The sequence below is a fragment of the Priapulus caudatus genome, unplaced genomic scaffold (genome assembly GCF_000485595.1).
Source record: "Priapulus caudatus unplaced genomic scaffold, Priapulus_caudatus-5.0.1 Scaffold530, whole genome shotgun sequence".
Taxonomy (NCBI): Eukaryota; Metazoa; Priapulida; class Priapulimorpha; order Priapulimorphida; family Priapulidae; genus Priapulus; species Priapulus caudatus.
The window spans coordinates 95,415-100,648 of NW_014577591.1; the positions used below are offsets into that span (position 1 = coordinate 95,415).

At 44.4% G+C, this 5,234-nt stretch overlaps 1 protein-coding gene and 1 long non-coding RNA gene across 2 annotated transcripts in view; one reads left to right on the forward strand and one right to left on the reverse strand.

Moving 5' to 3' along the window:
- Positions 1-1,997, forward strand: part of LOC106811354 — a 13,213-nt gene extending 11,216 nt beyond the window's left edge. The window contains exon 4 of the long non-coding RNA XR_001394137.1: positions 1,987-1,997. This is a non-coding gene — a long non-coding RNA (uncharacterized LOC106811354). The remainder of the gene's footprint in view (positions 1-1,986) is intronic.
- The window catches only part of LOC106811348, a 66,263-nt gene that overhangs the window by 50,820 nt on the left and 10,209 nt on the right, over positions 1-5,234 (reverse strand). The window lies entirely within an intron of this gene.

Consider the following 5,234-nt stretch of genomic DNA (forward strand, 5'->3'; position numbering starts at 1 on the left):
ATGTGCGGGAGCGTTTGATGGGAGTGCGCGAATCACAGATTTTATTATTGTATATTTTATTGTCTATGATGCAGTAAATGTCAGTATTATGTGCAGTATATGTCAGTATATATATCAGTTATATGTCCGTCAGTATGCGCGCACACGCGCCTGCGAACTACTCTAACTATTCCCAGCGAGAGTAAAACTGAGTTTATATTCACTAGTCCTGCCCGTTAGGTGGTCAAATAAACACACACACCACACACACACACACACACACAGACACCACACACACACATACATACACATACACACACACCACAAGCGGCGCGCACACACACACACACGCGCACACACACACCACACACACACACACACACACCACACACACACACGCGCGCATACGATAAACACACACACACACACACACACACCACACACACATGCACACACACACACACCGCACACGCACACGCACACGCACACGCACACGCACACGCACACACAACACAAACACAACACAAACACAAACACACACACACCACACACACACACACATACACTACACACACACACACGCAACGCACACGCACACACGCACACGCAACGCACACTGCACACGCACACGCACACGCACCGCGCACGCGCACGCGCACGGCGCACGCGCACGCGCACGCGCACGGCGCGCGCGCATATACACACACAACTAAAAAAATGAGATAGCGTGTAAGAGTATTATTAGAGCTTAGTCTGAAAGTTGTATGTTTTACGTTTACGGTTGAAATCTTGGAAGAGTTTCTTGACAGCCGGGCGACTTTCTTGCGGGCGGTATCTGTCAATGTTTAATATCTCGACGTGTACAGGTGATGCCTTTCTTTTTGTGGCATTAGCTGGGCAGCTATAACCAATTTTTTTGCCGTGTGGAAACTTTGACTTATGTTTAACGAAATTGCGCAACGCATTTAAGAAACATGTAAAAACAATGTATAATATTCTCGTGGTTACGACTAGATGGAAGCTACTTAGAAAATCCTAGATGGAGCGCCCTTGTCTATACATTGTTTTTCACACTGCCATTTGTGTTTTGCGTGTTGTGACGTTGCCCCGCGCTCGTGCAAAAATGTCCCATTTTTTAATGTTTTTGAACGTAGAATGTGAAAAAAATAAAACTGTAAAGAAAAAAAATAGCCCATGCAACGTGTCACGATCTGTAGAATGTTCCGACCAAGTTTGGAGAGGATCCGTTGAGCGATGCGGAACGTATAGGCCGGACACACACACACGACAGAAATTTATAGTAAGATTGGAACGTGTCGCAATCACTTGATGCTGTCTCAGCCCTACAAATGCAGCAATTATCGATTGTCGTTGATACCACGATGATTGAGGAGATGATTCCGATCGTAATTTAAGATAATACTACTTATATTGGTTATTATATATATTAAATGAGTATAATTGTTATTATATTTATGTACATCTGTTAAACTTAAAATTTAAAATAACGAGAGCATGTTTCGAGGACGTCGATATAAAAAACGTGTATTATAGTGAGTTATTTATCAACCGCAAATTGCCTTGGTTCACAGTCTTCGCAATTTCTTATGTTGCGGGCATGATATCTTATAGAGTCAGATGAATGCGCGCGCATGCCCAGTATATGTCACACCTAAATTATGTTGTTGTAATATTGAAATTAAAGTAGAGAGTTCAAAAGATACAGAGAGAGGGGAGATTGGAGGGATCTATGAGGAAAAGGAAGAGAGAAGGAGGAAGATAAGAGAAGAAGAGAAGGAAAAGAAGAAGAGGAGAAGGAGCATGAGGAGGGAGGGAGGGAGAAGGAGGGGGGACAATGATGATGATAAGATGGAGGAGGAGGAGGAGCAGGAGGAGGTGAATGATGCGATGGGAGGAGGAAGTGGAGGAACAGAAAAAGAAGATAAAGGCGAGAAGGAGGCGGGAGAGGTGGGAAGGTGGAACAGGAGGGATAAGGAATAGTCGGAGCGATAGAAGAGGACAGGATATATGGTATAGCGTCAATCTATGAGCACGCATGTCCAGTATCTGTTATGCAGAGAGTATCAGAAATGCTATTTTTCGTAAACTACACAATTACGGGTGAGGCCACGAAATCAAACGTAATTTCAATAAAAAGTTCAAAGAGGTAAACCTGAAGCTGGAGGACGGGAAGGAGGAGGAAGGAGAGGAATAAGAGAAGAATGAGCAGGGGAAGAAGGAGGGGAAGAGTAGGGTGAGGATGGAGAGGAGGAGGAGGAGCAGCAGCAGGAGAAGCAGGAGGAGAAGAATAGGGAGGATAAGGAGGAAGAGTCAAGGAGGGAGGGAGGGGAGGAGGAGGAGCAGCAGCAGCAGGAGAAGGAGGAGAAGGATAGGTAGGATAAGGAGAAAGAGTCAAAGAGGGAGGGAGGGAGAGGAGGAGCAGCAGCAGCAGCAGCAGGAGCAGGAGGAGAAGGAAAGGAAAGATAAGGAGGAGGATGAGGAGGTGGAGAGAGATGAGGAGCAGAACAAGGAAGATGGAGGAGAAGAGGAGGAGGAGACGTAAAAGGAGGAGGAATAGAAGGAGTAGGATGAGGAGAAGCGTGGAGATAAGCAGGGAGAGAATGATGTAGGGAAACTGGAAAACGCGGAGCTGTATCGGCTGACTTGTAACTTCGCACGTGCTCAGTATCTGCCAAAGCAAATGCAATTCTGCTGATATCATACATTTAAAATTGAGGAGTCATGTTCAACAGTAGTTTGCAATAAATATCTCTAAATATTTTACGTAGATGAACCACCCAGCCTCCGTATTTTCACTTATACATTATCATATGTTTGTGTATTTCTCCTATCTGGCAGAATTATTGCCGTTATTTTGAAATTTTGCTTACACGTATAATATGGATTACTTACCTTACCAGCAATAGCTTGCCATAAAATATATATCTCTCGAATATTTCCCTTTCATGAGAAGTACGCCAAACCGCTGTCTATATATATCTAATATGCTATAGTATAGAGTCAGGTATACGTGCGCGTATGCCCAGTACCGAAAGAAATCGTATGTATGATATTATATATTTATATACGAAGGTGTGTACGCAAGAGTAGTTTGACCTGATAAATGTTTGCACAGAATTTGATGTAGAATGTAGGCCTATACACACAGGGTACCCACAGCAGCTTGGACTTAGTTCTTCTACTATACATGTATCATTAGATTTTCAAACGGTCTAAACATCATGAACATTGAATGTACTGTCATTATTGACAAATATTGCGCCTGGAAATACGTTGAGGTAGATAGGCATCTGGGACATCAAACTACTCTCGGATATCTGTTCTTTACTCTTGTCAAATATTGACAAGGATATTGTTTTCATATTGTATCTTTTTCATCATTTTTCATAGGATATTGGTTAGAAAATGCCTGGCCTATTTTTATTTCATTTGATGAAATTTGTACAGCGAATGGATTCCCGTGGACAGCCGGGCTTTGGTTTGACACACAAAGTTAGAAACATGAGCTCTGGTTTGATACGACACCTTCCGCCCCCTAGCGGGAATCACGGGAACCTGTGACAGATAAGCGACACTTTGTGGCGAAAATTGACCGGTTGTCCTGATGCCCGATACTTGATTGGCTAAAAACGCTGCATTTTATGTTAAAATTAAATCAATCTGGTTTTTCTTGTGGCTAATAAGATTTTATTGTTAACAACGTAGCCAGTAATCTATTTTTATTAGCAGAGAGTATTTCATTGCGCTCTTACACGTAAAATCAGGAAGCGGGACCTCGAAATGTGACCAATCACCAACCAGCCCATTGTATGTGTCGAATGGTACCCTAACCCTAACCCTACCCCGTCTAAATTGTAGGGAATAACTTTCCCCCAGGCTGAATATAATATAATAATATAGGGAAATGATTATAAACGCCTTGTGCAGTGAAGTCATAAGACGTGATCACGTGCCTTCAATCTACGCCCGGGGGAAAGTGACAACCGTTTTTGGTTGGTTGTTGTATCATGTTCTTTTAGGCAGCCGGCTGAAAGGGGTGGTAGGATATGTTTACTAGGCACTTCTAATTTTAACATATATTTTACGATATATTAAAGAATGATGCAAAAACCCTAAAAAGTGCCCTAACCCTAACCCTAACCCTAACCCTCATCATCTCTTCTCTCTTCTCGTCTCATGCCTCTCTATCTCTCTCTCTCATTTCCTTCTCCCTCTTTCTCCGATTCCACTACTCTCTATCTCATCTCTCCTCCTCTCTCCCTCCTTCTGCTCCGCTCCTCTCTCTCTCTTCTCTCGCTCGCGTTCTTCCTCTCCTCTCACCCTCTCTCTATCCTCATCGTCATCCCCGCCCTCTCTCTCCTCTCCTCTATCGTCTCTCTCGGGTTGGCTGGCGCTTTTTCTATCTCTCTTTCGCTCTCGGTCCGCTGCTCCTCCTTCTGCCCTCACTTTCTCCCTCTCGTCTCTTACGCCCCCCTCTCTCTCTCCTCTCTGCTTTCACGTCACGTCAACCTCTTCCTCTCTTGTCTTTCTGTTTATCATCTGCCCCCTTTCATCTCTCCCTCTCCCTTTTCTCTGTCCCAATCTCTCTCCTCTCATCCCATCGGCCTATCATCTCCCCCTTATTTTTCTTAACATACTCACAACTATATTGTTGCATTAATATTCAGATTTTTTTTTTTTCTCGATGAAAAAAAATGTTGTCAGTACGTGTATTGTGTATCCCTGAATTTACAACATGCAATAAAGATTGACAGCCCATAAACTATGAATATCTTCCCGGTATTGAATGAATAACGTTACCAACCTCATATTTCGTGTGTTTCAAAAGCGTCCATCGGCTGGTGAATGAGATCGCCGAAGGAGGAGCTAGGCAGGCGATTGTGCAAGCGCGTTCTCTCCGCTCATTACCGTGAGTAGCTATCCGCTCTGTACGTCTCATTTCACATACTCTCGCGCTTGTCCGCAGCTCTACCAGCGACGCTGATGCCGTGAACCATCGCGCCGGGGTAGCAAATGCTGCGTATCTGGGAGGAAGCCTGCACGGGAATGTTGGCGGGCGGCCGGCGACGGTGGTGGTGGTGGTTCCGGTGATGGTGACATTCTGGTAGCTTGGCGGGGCAAGCAGCAAAAACGACACCGCCATGCGTTAATTGTTTAATATCTTTAATTTTGAACGCCGCAGATGCGGGACTCCACGCCTCTTTTGAGAGTAGGGAGTAACGTTGGAACTCTCC